Source organism: Chionomys nivalis, chromosome 3, assembly GCF_950005125.1.
Source record: "Chionomys nivalis chromosome 3, mChiNiv1.1, whole genome shotgun sequence".
NCBI lineage: Eukaryota > Metazoa > Chordata > Mammalia > Rodentia > Cricetidae > Chionomys > Chionomys nivalis.
The window spans coordinates 45,492,494-45,507,255 of NC_080088.1; the positions used below are offsets into that span (position 1 = coordinate 45,492,494).

Sequence of the window (14,762 nt, forward strand, 5' to 3'; positions counted from 1 at the left end):
AGGTTGACATCCAATTGTGCCAGCACCATTTGTTGAAGATGCTTTCTTTCTTCCATTGTATACTTTTAGCTCCTTTATCGAAAATCAGTTGTTCATGGGTTTGTGGGTTAAAATCCGGGTCTTCTATACGATTCCATTGGTCGACTTCTCTGTTTTTATGCCAGTACCACGCTGTTTTCATTACTGTAGCTCTGTAATAGAGTTTGAAGTCAGGGATGGTAATGCCTCCAGAAGTTCCTTTATTGTATAAGATTGTTTTGGCTATCCTGGGTTTTTTGTTTCTCCATATAAAGTTGATTATTGTCCTTTCAAGATCTGTGAAGAATTTTGATGGGATTTTAATGGGGATTGCATTGAATCTATAAATTGCCCTTGGTAGAATTGCCATTTTTACTATGTTGATTCTCCCAATCCAAGAGCAAGGGAGATCCTTCCATTTTCTGGTATCCTCTTCAATTTCTTTCTTCAATGCCTTAAAGTTTTTGTCAAATAGATCTTTCACTTCCTTGGTTAGAGTTACCCCAAGATATTTTATGCTGTTTGTGGCTATCGTGAAAGGTGATGATTCTCTTATTTCTCTCTCTGCTTCCAGATCCTTTGTGTATAAGAGGGCGACTGATTTTTTGGAGTTGATCTTGTATCCTGCCACATTACTAAAGGCGTTTATCAGCTGTAGGAGTTCTTTGGAGGAGTTTTCGGGGTCGCTCATGTACACTATCATATCATCTGCAAATAATGCAAGTTTAACTTCTTCCTTTCCAATTTGAATCCCCTTTATCCCCTTATGTTGTCTTATTGCTATTGCTAAAACTTCGAGAACTATATTGAAGAGGTATGGAGAGAGTGGACAGCCTTGGCATGTTCCTGATTTTAGTGGGATGGCTTTAAGTTTCTCTCCATTTAATTTGATATTAGCTGTCGGCTTGCTGTATATAGCTTTAATTATATTTAGGTATGACCCTTGTATCCCTAATCTCTTCAAGACTTTTATCATAAAGGGATGTTGAATTTTGTCAAATGCTTTTTCAGCATCTAATGAAACGATCATATGGTTTTTTTCTTTCAGTTTATTTATATGATGGATTACATTGATAGATTTGCGTATGTTAAACCAGCCCTGCATCTCTGGTATGAAGCCTACTTGATCATAATGGATAATTTTTCTAATGTGTTCTTGGATTCGGTTTGCCAGAATTTTGTTGAGGATTTTTGCGTCGATGTTCATGAGTGAGATTGGCCTGTATGTAATTCTCTTTCTTGGTTGGGTCTTTGTGTGGTTTTGGTATCAGAGTTACTCTAGCTTCATAAAAGGAATTTGGCAATGACTCTTCTGTTTCTATATTGTGAAATACATTAAGGAGAATAGGTATTAGATCTTCTTGGAAGTTCTGGTAGAATTCCGCATTGAAACCATCTGGTCCTGGACTTTTTTTGGAAGGTAGGTTTTTGATAACAGCTTCTAATTCTTCACGACTAACAGGTCTATTTAGGTTGTTCACCTGGTACTGGTTTACCTTTGGTATATGGTATTTATCTAAAAAAGCGTCCATTTCTTTTACATTTTCCAGTTTTGTGGCATACAGGCTTTTGTAGTAAAATCTAATGATTCTCTGAATTTCCTCTGTGTCTGTGGTTATGTCCCCCTTTTCATTTCTGATCTTATTAATTTGCAAATTCTCTCTCTGCCGTTTGATTAGTTTGGATAGGGGTTTATCAATCTTGTTGATTTTCTCCAGGAACCAGCTTTTTGATTCATTGATTCTTTCAATTGTTTTCTGTGTTTCTATTTTGTTGATTTCAGCCCTCAGTTTGATTATTTCCAGTCTTCTACCCCTTCTAGGTGAGTCTGCTTCTTTTTTTTCTAGAGCTTTCAGGTGGGCTGTTAAGTCTACAATGTGTGCTTTCTCTGTTTTCTTTAAGTGGGCAGTTAGTGCTATGAACTTTCCTCTCAGGACTGCTTTCATAGTGTCCCATAGGTTTGAGTATGTTGTTTCTTTATTTTCATTGTCTTCAAGGAAGACTTTAATTTCTTTCTTTATTTCTTCCTTAATCCAGGTATGGTTCAGTAGTTGACTATTCAGTTTCCATGAGTTTGTAGGCTTTCTGGGGGTAGCATTGTTGCTGAATTCTAGCTTTAATCCATGGTGATCTGATAAGATACAGGTGGTTATTAATATTTTTTTGTAACTGCGGATGTTTGCTTTGTTACCGAGTATGTGGTCAATTTTTGAGAAGGTTCCATGAGCTGCAGAGAAGAAGGTATATTCTTTCCTATTTGGGTGGAATATTCTATAGATGTCTGTTAAGTCCATTTGATTCATTACCTCCATTAATTCTCTTATTTCTCTGTTAGGTTTCTGTCTAATTGACCTGTCCATTGGTGAGAGAGGAGTATTAAAGTCTCCTACTATTAATGTGTGGGGTTTGATGGCTGCCTTGAGTTTTAACAATGTTTCTTTTACGTACGTGGGTGCTTTTATATTAGGGGCATAGATATTCAGGATTGAGACTTCATCCTGATGAATTGTTCCTGTTATGAGTAGAAAATGTCCCTTTCCATCTCTCCTGATTGATTTAAGTTTGAAGTCAACTTTGTTAGAAATTAGTATGGCCACCCCTGCTTGTTTCTTAGGTCCATTTACTTGATAAGCCTTATCCCAACCCTTTACTCTGAGTAGGTGCCTGTGTTTGTGGTTGAGGTGTGTTTCTTGTAAACAGCAGAATGTTGGATCCTGTTTTCGTATCCAATCTGTTAGTCTGTGCCTTTTTATAGGAGAGTTGAGTCCATTGACATTAAGTGATATTAATGACCAGTGGTTGTTAACTCCGGTCATTTTTTAAGTTGTAAATTTTGTGTGTTCCCCTTCTTTGTGTTGCACTGGTGAAGGGTCTCTAGTTGTCTGAGATACTGTGGTCATTGTTGGACTCCTTGGTTAGTGATTTTCCTTCTATTACTTTCTGTAAGGCTGGATTTGTGGCTACGTATTGTTTAAATTTGTTTTTATCCTGGAAAATTTTGTTTTCTCCATTTATAGTGAACGAAAGCTTGGCTGGGTATAGTAGTCTGGGCTTGCATCCATGGTCTCTTAGTTTCTGCAGTACATCTATCCAGGACCTTCTGGCTTTCATGGTTTCCATAGAGAAGTCAGGTGTAAGTCTGATAGGTTTACCTTTATAAGTAACTTGGCCTTTTTCCTTTGCTGCTCTTAGTATTATTTCTTTATTCTGTATGCTTTGTGTTTTGATTATTATATGGCGAGAGGATGGTTTTTTTTGATCCAGCCTATTCGGTGTTCTGTATGCTTCTTGAACCTTCATAGGTATATCTTTCTTTAGGTTGGGAAAGTTTTCTTCTATAATTTTATTAAATATATTTTCTGGACCATTGAGCTGCGCTTCTTCTCCCTCTTCTGTTCCTATTATTCTTAGGTTTGGTCTTTTTATTGTGTCCCATATTTCCTGAATGTTTTGTGATGAGAATTTGTTGGCCTTGCTGTTTTCTTTGATCAGCGTGTTTATTTTCTCTATGGTATCTTCAGACTCTGAGATTCTTTCTTCTATCTCTTGTATTCTGTTGTTTATGCTTGTTTCTGTAGTCTCTATTCGTTTACCTAGATTTTCCCTGTCCAGCTGGCCTTCTGTTTATGTTTTCTTCTTTGCCTCCATTTCAGTTTTTAAGTCTTGAACTGTTTCCATTATCTGTTTGATTGTTTTTCCTTGGTTTTCTAGGGTATCATTCACTGATTTACTCAATTCTTCAAACTTTCTGTTATACTTCTCATCCATTTCTATAAGGGCATTTTTTACATGTTGTTTAAGGGCGTCAATCACTTTCATAAAGTCAATTTTATCTACTTCTTCATGATTAAGGTGTTCATGTCCTCCTGTTGGGAGGTCGCTGGGTTCTGGTGGTTTCATATAGTTTTTCAGATTGTTAGGTGAATTCTTGCATTGGCGCCTGCCCATCTCTTTCTCTGAATGCTCCCCTATGGATCTTCTTTTACTGGATTAGGTCTCCTTGCCTACTGATGTACCTTCCCAGTGATGGCTCTCTGCAGTGATAGCTCTCCTGGTGCTCCAGTGATGTCTCTCCTTGCTTGTTGCAGGCAGGCCAGTGAAACAAAGGAAGTCTCCTCTGCCTACTTGCCCTGAGGATTTGCCCCCAGCGCCAGACAGACTGAGCTGGATGGTGTTATGTGCCCAAAGAGGAAAGGGGGCAGAAGGAAGAAGGGTTCTGGATGCAAGCTGGGTGGGACAAAAAGAGAGAGGCAGTATGCGGGGTGTAGAGCCCCTGCAGGGAGCCCAGGGAGTATAGGGAGGGGGATGACTAACTTCAGAGTTCCCTGTCCAGGGCTGCTTCCGCCGCCGCTGGTCACAAACTCACCCCGCTGCTGTCTCTCCTGGTGCCGAGATCAGATCTCCGTGCAGGTTGGGTAGTTCGTAAACAAAGCGCCTACCTTGGTTGGTGCAGGCAGGCCAGTGAAACAAAGGAGGTCTCGCCTGCCTACTTGCCCTGAGGATTTGCCCCCAGCGCCAGACAGACTGAGCTGGATGGTGTTATGTGCCCAAAGAGGAAAGGGGACAGAAGGAAGAAGGGTTCTGGATGCAAGCTGGGTGGGACAAGAAGAGAGAGGCAGTATGCGGGGTGTAGTGCCCCTGCAGGGAGCCCAGGGAGTATAGGGAGGGGGATGAGGAACTTCAGAGTTCCCTGTCCAGGGCTGCTTCCGCCGCCGCTGGTCACAAACTCACCCCAGTGCTGTCTCTCCTGGTGCCGAGATCAGATCTCCGTGCAGGTTAGGTAGTTCGTAAACAGAGCGCCTACCTTGGTTGGTGCAGGCAGGCCAGTGAAACAAAGGAGGTCTCGCCTGCCTACTTGCCCTGAGGATTTGCCCCCAGCGCCAGACAGACTGAGCTGGATGGTGTTATGTGCCCAAAGAGGAAAGGGGACAGAAGGAAGAAGGGTTCTGGATGCAAGCTGGGTGGGACAAGAAGAGAGAGGCAGTATGGGGGGGTAGAGCCCCTGCAGGGAGCCCGGGGAGTATAGGGTGGGGGATGAGGAACTTCAGAGTTCCCTGTCCAGGGCTGCTTCCTAACCTGTATTTCTTAATTATACATTACATTTTTAAATGAGCTTCACAAAGGCAATACCTGAATCAAAAGCAAAAATATACATATAACAAAATTGACCTTTGAATTTGTATTAATAAAGCAAGATCCATACCAATGCAAAGTGTTCATCTCTGTATCATATCCCCTTTATATTTTTCACAGAAATTGACTGTGACCATTAATCACTTACAATGAATCCCCTTTAAATGAAAACAATCATTTATAAACAATTTTTGGGAATTTGGGTGTAGTTCTCTGTAAGCTGTAGTTTTTGGCATTCATGGAGACCTTTCAGAGAATCTTGGCCCATCAAACCATATTAGTCTGGAAAGAATCCACAGGAAATAAAACAGAACCCCTTTTCCAAAACAGCATATCCTTAGAACCATATTTTGATGTCAAGATACCTTTAAAACATATATATTGGTTTAGCTTAGCAACCTGTACTATGAAATATCTCTCTGTACTTAACTCATTCACAGTCAAAAAACTCAAATCACAATAATATACATAATCCAAACTCTCTGTGTATATTCCATCTTTACATGACTTTTTTTACTCCTTTAATTTTTGACTGTACTCTGTCTCTTTAAAGACTTTCTTTTATTTTTAAAGTCATTTACTTCATTTTATAACTGACTACATTCTTTTTCCACTTTCAAGCCTGTGTACATTTATCCAACACTGTGTGACCAATTTAGAGGTCTTTTCCATCTGAACTTGTCTTTATTGCTTGCTGTATCTGTAATTATTTTTTTAATTGCTAAGAGGGCATGGTCAGGACCAACTCTATGGTCCTGCCCTTTGCTTCCACCCAGTCCAACATGGCCTCTGAGAGCCATGCATGCTGCCCTACCTTCAGGGTTGCAGAGGGTCTATGTCACCATTAGGTAACCAGTAGCGTCCTATTCAGAAACCCTGTTTAAGTGCTCAGCCTTCTGAAAGAGTCAGAATTCATGCTGCCAGCACAAACCAGGAAGCCACTGTTTCTTATGCTGAGTCAGTAAGTCTTCTGTTAAATGAGCTGAGGTACTACTGTTTGCAGCCAGCAAACAGAGCCCATCCGGAAAAAAAAATGCTGGCCACCAAGAATCCATGCTTAACTCTGTTCTTTTGTGTCTTAAATTCATTTCCAAACTTTCTTAGGTTTTATGTGGATGTAATCAGCCCCACTTTGGAGTATCAGTCTTTTGACAGAAGCTGCACAGTTCCTGGCCACCCAGACCTGAAATAATCATACAGAAAATGTATTAATTGCAATACTGTTTGGCCAATAGCTTAAGCATATTTCTATCTAGCTCTTCCATATTAAATTAACCCATCTCTATTAATCTGTGCATTGCCATGTGGTTGTGGCCTACTGGTTCAGTCTGGGATCTGGCTTCTATCTCCTGCAGTGGCTACATGGAGTCTCATTGACTTCCTCTACATCTGTCTGCCTGGAATTCCAGTCTTTCCCTATTCTGTGCTTCAATAGGCCCAAAGCAGATTCTTTATTAACCAATGGTATTCATAGCATACAAAGGGGAATCCCACCTCACATGCTCATGCCCATTTTATGTATTTTATTGAACCATCATAAATATCATTACCTATACACACTTTTGAGCAAGGTTTACTGACCTTTACATGTTGCTTTTATCAGCTGTGCTTAGACATATAAATTTTATACTTTATTTTATATTTCTAAAGAATTACTAAACTGTCACTAATAGCCTTTTTGTTATAATGATCTACCATCTAAACTCAGTTTTTTCCAAATGTGGTTATCAGATGCAGTTTTAAGCTGAACATTCATGGTTTTCTTTATGAATACCTGCTTTGCTGGTAGCTATGGCAGTGTGTTGGGCATGCATGCCCCATGTGCTAGGATGACTTTTAAGAGACTCAGTCTGGAATTATTCTGCTGTAACAAAGTAAAGGAGCATTCAAATTTTTCTTTATTTCTTCTTTGTGTGTGTGTGTGTGTGTACAGCTCCATGGAAGCACTTTTCTTTCTCACCAGTGTTCCAATAGCATGAGTACAGATGAACTGGAGGAATTTTGTTTCAGAGAGCAGCAGTCACATTTGTATGAGCAAGGCATTAGTCCTGGAAGAACATCAAGGGAAAAAAATTTTTAAGTGTTTTCCTTGTCCTTTAGTGAGAACATTTGCATTGTAGAGGCCATGGTGAATCTTGGCCCCTCAGTGACCCTGCTGAGGTACTCTGTACATACATTCAGATGTATGAGTTTGGGTGGACTGAAATGCCAATAGACACATATACATATAAGCTACTCCACCTTCTTTATGCACTGCAGTCCTTCCCACTTTTCTGCAGAAGTTGTCTCGCTATAAATTCTAGCTTTGGTTCAGTAAATTAATTTTTACTTAAATGACTTCTTTGTTTTACATTTCAGAGTATCTGATACATTGCAAGTCTGTTTGTGCCTCACCCTGCACAGGTATGTATATGACCTACCTATGACTATTTGAATGTATGTATTAACTGTGGATATATCACATTTTCTATATTGAAATTGTTTGTTGAAGTCGTAATATGCAAATGTTAAATTTTTCATCAGTTGTCTATTGACAGTTCCAAAGACCTGTAACTTTGTAGATACGTTGCATTGTAGTTCACAGTAAGAATCAGGTACACATTTCTAAGATTTGATGAGCCAGAATAATTTTAATTACAAAGCTTTCATCTGGTAAAGATTACGCAGTATTTTTATAGAACTGTACTGTTAAAGCGACTGACAATGTGAGGTCAGATCATTGAAGAGTCAGCCTTTGACATCTCTTTTTTTTTTTCAAACTTTATTGTTTCCAATTTTCTCTTTTTGTAGAGGTTGCTTTGGATAGGGAGTGCCTGCAGCTCCACTTTATTTTGCACTGTCCTCAAGCACCAGATAAACAGAAAAGGGGTGGGAATATTTGCACCTGTTTAAAATTTCAGCCATGCTGTGTTGTGGTTCCTGGGCAACAGGCAGGAATTCTCGAAAGCTTGGTTGCACCTGCTCAATTGGTGCTCACAGCTGTGTCATATGTGAGGGAAGCACAGATAAGCTTGTCAGCAGTTTGCCTATGCTGTTGTGAGTTTATGGTTTGTGTACTCTTGAGTTGGAGAGATAAGAGATGTAGCCCATGGACTGTTACATTGGTCCATTATAAAACTCACTGGTTATCATGTCCAAATATTTTTACTTAATTCTTTGTTTTGTGTCTCAAATATTTTTTGCATGTCATGTCTGCCTTAGATAATGTATGTGCTGTGTAGTAGCTCAGAGAATGTATCTCTCGAGAAAACTGTGTTGATAATTTTTGTCCTAGGAGAGATATTTTGTGTTTGGCTTGATTTTACTATGTTGGCAGCCCCACTATGTGGGGCTGGATGTAGTTATTGATCCATTTAGCTGAACAGATTTGAAAGCATTTGGCTATTAGTGGACACATGGGGCACATTCAGAAAACACAAGAGTATATTGTAAGAAGGTTTTTCTTGTATGTGAGTCTTTCCTGCAGTTGGGGTTGAAGTAATTGGGGAAAAAATGAAAATTAAATAGTAAATTCTAGAAGAGGGGCTAAAATACACATGAAGTTTTAAGGCAGTTATATTATCATTTAAGCAAATCTTGTTCCTTGGTGTTTTATGAGAGTTCCTGGTAGTGGTATTAAGTTTCTTTTGTTAATGGCTTTATGTTCTGACAAATTAGTATATCTTTAAGAGACTTGAACTGTTATTGAATTTACTGTAGGTAAAGTTCTATAAGTGAAATACAAACAGCTGCAATTTTATATAAAGGTATTTAATTAATTTATTCATTTGTCCCAGATTTCTGATATTGAAAATTTATTCATATGGCTTAGATTATTCTCCTAGAAAAACTAGGGATTTTCTATGAGAATTTGATCACACAAATTTTAAGTCTTAGAGCTGCTGCATTTTTTTTTCTGTTAGTATACATGGAATCTGGTTTATAAATAATAAATCAGTGTAATATGGCCTGAGCTAACCTCATGGGAAGTAGGAGAATACACATAAAGAAGTGGAGGCATGCCTGTGTCTCCTTAACGTAGTGCCTTGTCCATAGCAGTTGGTCAGTGCGTGTTGAGTGAATGCATATGGAATGACGCATGCCTGACTGACATTAGAAATTAGAGTGACTGTGCCCAGAGACACGTGGCCTGTTAATGCATTTTGAATGAATATTGATGGGCTTACTTAACCTTTCACATTGCTTGTTAGATAGAAACAAAAATATAGATAAATCTTGTTTCTAAAAAGAAGTGATGATGTAAAATCAATCCATTGTCATTGTTATAGATCAAGAATTAAAATACCAGTATTTGCTTTATCCTAATTTTTTTGACTATGAGGAAAGTATTTTTTTCTCCTTATTATACACACAAATTCTGAGGCATCCATATTTAGGTTCCATGGCACCTTGGAAACTCTTTGGGCAGAGGGATAAGCAAACCCTCTGTTAGATTATCCAGGCCTTAGCCTTCCACACTAATGATGCTCCCTCCATGCTTAATTCTAGCTCACCAGCTTCCACAGAAATAAAATGTGTCTTGACTTTCTTTGGGTCAGGTAGGATCAGGACATATTAAAAGCGTGTGCAGTTGTCTTACTAAGCAGAAATAATGGAGCCTGTATTTACTATCTACATATTTATAAATATGGTTTCTACCCACCACTAAATCCCAATTGCAAATACATAACAAAGGTCATATCAAAACAATGCAGCTAAGACTTGCTCTGGGCCCTTCTAGGATTACATTGTGGAGCTTGAAGTAAGCATATTAGAATGATTCCAAGTCTCAAGCCAGTAATAACTGCTGAATATGTCTTGTTTAGGCTTCTCAGGTTTGATGAGACTTGGGCATTTTTTTTCCTATGGGGACAGTTTTTTTCATTTTTTTTTATTACTGGTTAAAAGGCCGGTAGCATGTACCTGTTTTATACTCCCTATCCTTAGTGTTAAGCTATACATTTCTGTTACTCTCAAAATGAGAAACTAAGAGACTAGCCAAAAATATGTGAGCTAGAGAGAGCATTAGCCACAGTGCAGACAGACATCAGCACAGCAGTGATTGTGTAAAATCTCAAAGACAAAATGTGAACCATAGGGCATTCCAGGGCAGAGTCTCAGCTTCCCTGTGATTTCACAGGTAAATAAAGGAAGAAAATATATACTTATTGAGAAGATAGCCTGGCTAAATGTAATTCTATCCTTCTTACCCCTTGCCCTCCTTATTTACTTCTTTTATTCTATGTAGCCATTGAGTGCCCGCTCCTTGCTTGACTCAGTAACAAACAAATCAACATCCTCATCTTCAAAGGTCATAATGACAAAGAGGACAACATAGATACATCAATAGGATTTTTTTAAAGTTTCACCACTTACTATTAATGGGACCCAGTTGAATCTCTGTTCTTTTGTTCCTCATTTGTAAAATTAGAAGAATATTTACATTGTATTAATGCAGTGAAAGTTAGATAGGTCATGTAAAATATTAGTACAATAATAGCACATAGTACATGCTTTAAAAAACCTTTTTTTTTTTCTGTGTGCCCACTTCTAACACTGTGGCTGCCACCATCAAGATGACTTTTGGATATTGAAGGAAGACCATTTAATTAGCAGGGACCTGGCATCTTGGTGTGGAATGGCTAGTAGATTTTCTCAGAAGTAATAGCTAAAGATATCTATGCTTCTTTGACTTTAAGGGAGATTTCATAAAAATCATCAACCAGTTTACTGAATTAAAAGATACTAATGTTCATTTATTTTTTACATTTTTATAATTCTAAAATACTTATACATAAAATTTACCCTCCTTGCTTTTTTAAGGTGTCTAGTTGAATGTTTTTTAATGTGTGGATAATGCTTATTCAGCCACTGCAGCAAACTGTTCATAACACCCTTTCATCTTAGAAATTTGAAACGTTGGAAACACTAAAAAGAACTTTACATTCTTTCCTTCTTTCACTTCTTGAAAATCAGTTATGTTTTGTTTTGTTTTGTTTTTTTGTCTCAATGATTTGACAACCCTATAGGTAAATTAACAAAATATTTGTCTTTCTGTGTGGTTAACCCATGTATACACAAAACTCCTCAAGAACCCACTTTCCACATTTTTAAAGTCCAAAAGTGGAATTGGTGGATCATACAGTAATTCTGTTCTCATAAATTTTTGTGAGATTATAGTCAAAATGGACAGAATCATTTGTTTATGCTTATGCTTGTGGATGAGGAATTGTTGGAAGAGTCAGTTTCATCTTGAAAGAATCTACTGCTTATGTGAGCCCAAACGATTTAAGATGTCTTTGAATACCCTAGATAAGATATGTAGTGGGAGCCAATGATGATTTTAAAATCATGGGCTGTACATCTCTTGCTCATGTTTGAATATAGGATAGTCGGATTAAAAATAGATGGCATGGAAATTCCAGTTTGTTTACACTTTATTCCTCACTACAGAATATAGAACTTCTATGTCTTGAGTCACAGACAGTTGTGACCGTGATGGGTCAAGGTTAACATGGTATTAGTAGAGGTTTATTCCAAAAAGCACAAACTTACTGTCATAGGTGAGTATTTCTTTCCTTGCAGTTTTGAAGTATGAAATCAAATTTTATGAACAGCCTTGATAACTTCTCTGTGCTGGTTGACATATGGATCGATATCTTTTTTCTATATCTCTTCACAGTGTCTTCCCTCTATTTATGATTGCCTAGTGTCCAAATTTCTCTTTTAATAGAGGACAAATCATATTACTTATATCTAAATAATTTTACATATTTTAGTATTAGAAGTTAGGACTCCATTGTCATATTCATTTTTTTGTTTGTTTGTTTGTTTTTCAAGATAGAGTTTCTCTGTGTATCTTTGGAGCCTCTCCTGCACTAGCTCTGTAGATCAGGCTGGTCTTGAACTCACAGAGATCCTTCTGCCTCTGTCTCCTGAGTTCCGAGATTAAAGGTGTGCACCACCACCCGGCTGTCATATGCACTTTTGGTAAACATTCATGTGTGTGTGTGTGTGTGTGTGTGTGTGTGTGTGTGTGTGTGTACCACATACATGTGAGTGTTTACAGATGCCAGAAGAGAATGTCAAATCTCCTGGAGCTAGAGTTACAGGTATTTATGATTCACTTAACATGGTTTCAGGGAACCAAACTTTGGTCTCCTAGAAGTGCTGCACACCCTTTTAACTGATGAGCCATCTCTCCAGCTCCCAACAAGATTCTTTTGTTTTTATTGACAAAATTAACTTGGAATTGTTATATTAATACTTGAGTGGCTTGGTATACTCAGTCTCAAATATAGGTCAACATTAATTTCCCTCAACAGAAGTCAGCATGTATGTGTGTATACACAGGTATGTGTAACTGCTAGTACTCATAGTAACATAGTTAGGTAAATGTTATATTTTTTCCATTTTATACGGGATAAAATGAATATCTGAGAAGAATACAAGCTCTTGGTTCACTCTAAACAGCTAGTGAATGTTAGATATGAACCTGTTGAGATGCTATTTTTTTAAATATTTTCATAACTGAGTCAAAAGTTCCTCACATCCTTAGAGCATTTATGGTGGTGCTTTGTTGTGTAACTAGGACTGAAGGGACTCTGGCCAGCTCAAGTGTGGCAAGCATGGCTCTGGCAGGCCTTGCCCTTCTCCCCTATTCCCTCTGCCTTGGTAAAAACTGTTAGATTTTATTTTTAAAGCTAGTCACAAAGGTCTATTCTCTTATTTAGCCACTTCCTCATTCTGAGGGGGATTACTAAGGTCCAGCTACCAAAGTATTGAAGTGCAGCAATCAAAAGCACCCTCAGCTCACCTAATTAACATGTCCAATTAAAATTAAACACTTAATCCTAACGTGGCATTTCCCCTTGTACCTTTATAAACTTTGGCTTTTGTATTTGCCACGTTGTTTGCCCTCTGTCCAAAGCAGTCATTTGTCTCCCTGGAACAAATGCCTTTTCCCCCTTCCCTTGTCCCCTTTCCCTTCTTCCTCTTCCCCTATTTCCTGGCTTTGTCCCTTATCACTGCTCTCTCTCCATTTGGGGCAAATAAATCTCCTTTGTGTTACTAACTTGGTCTTGGGTGTTCTAAGATGATACTGATCTCTTACGAGGACCATGCCAAATTGGAACACTATGTTATTGTATCAATGACCAATCATTGTCTGCCTATGTCTTCACTCCTGAAATTTGTTGATGGTTATCTTTAAAAACTTAATGCCTTAACTCTCCCATATTTTGTGAAACATTTGGATAGGTTGGATTCTAAGTACATGCTTCATGAATGTATTCTGTCCCCCATTTGTGTGATTATGAGTGTCACTGTGAACCAGGACATACCTTGACTCTCTTACCCTATACATTTCAGCCTATCTTGTGATGTTTTCCTCCTTCACTTCCTCCTCTCTTCTCTCTCATGCTCACTCTTGACCCCTCACTCACTCTTTTTCTCCCTCCCTCCCTCCCTCTTTTGTCTCAATTTTCTGTCTCATCATTGTTTTCTTCACTTTTACCAGGAACCATCTGATTTTTCTCTTTTATGCAATATCACTCTGAGTGATAGACATTGAAAGGAGTTGGTGCTTCTGTGCAAGTCTCTGCCCTTGTAGGTGTGTGCTGTACCTTGTCCATGGCCTTATTGTTACGTATTCGCACTAAAGCACAAGGAGACTATGTACCTTCTCTAAGTTTCCCATCTTACCACTGAAAACATTTTGTTTCTCACTTTGAAATTTCAAAATAGAACTAGCTCATGGCCCAGTTTCACTAATAATTTTCTTAAGTAACCATTGTACTCATTTATAAGATTGTTTTTTACCCACTCTCTGTCTAGCCTGGTTTAAAATTTTATATATGTGCCTTTAAAAAATTGATTAGCTGGAGAGCTGCCCATTCCTCTGTTCTATGTAATAAGGATTTAAAAAGTGCATGCTGAATTCTGTATAGTGTAATTAAAACTGACCCACATTTGGACCTGAGTACACCAGGACTTAGCCAAACTTGCCATGAGCTGAGTTCTGGTGGCAGATGGGAACTAATGAGGACACACTCCACTCCAGAATTTCCCAGCTGCTTGGCCCCTTTTTGTACAAACAAGGTTTGGAGCAAAGTCTGGATCCCAAGAGCATGTTCTGTAAATGTGCTGTGCCCAATGGTTGGGAAATATTCTCACAAAATTATGCTGCTTTGAGGGACCCTTAAGAAAGACTTCAGCTACTGTCCAGTTTAAAACCTAAAAACTCCAAGGGGCTTTTAATGGTCTTGCCAACCAGTTTTTAGTTTTAAAGTGAATAGAAATTAAACAGATCCCATTTTTTCTCCTGTGCCTGGCAATGATGGGGAAACCATTTCTACCAAAACTTGGAGATTTGTAAGTCCCTACCTCAGGAACTGTTGTACCGCATGAGAGGCTATGTCTCTTTGCAACCTATGGATCTCTTCAACTGGTTTGATGTCCTGGGACTATTCAGGCAGATGTAATTGAATCAGTTTGAAGCAGCTGTAGCTGGCATGTGGTCTCTCAGATTGCTAGCACCTGCTTGTTTTTTTGCAACTCACTAGAGTGAGAGAAGTGCCAAAACCAGCATTGGTCTTGGAGCAGTAGCTCCAGCACTCCATCCTATCCCTTCC

The 14,762-nt window shown here is 38.5% G+C and overlaps 1 protein-coding gene across 6 annotated transcripts in view; it reads left to right on the forward strand.

Moving 5' to 3' along the window:
- The window catches only part of Zbtb20 (zinc finger and BTB domain containing 20), a 795,981-nt gene that overhangs the window by 217,919 nt on the left and 563,300 nt on the right, over positions 1-14,762 (forward strand). For all 6 annotated transcript variants that reach the window (XM_057764033.1, XM_057764039.1, XM_057764031.1 and 3 more), the window contains exon 3: positions 7,510-7,554. The gene's annotated coding sequence lies outside the window, so the exon portion shown is untranslated. The remainder of the gene's footprint in view (positions 1-7,509; positions 7,555-14,762) is intronic.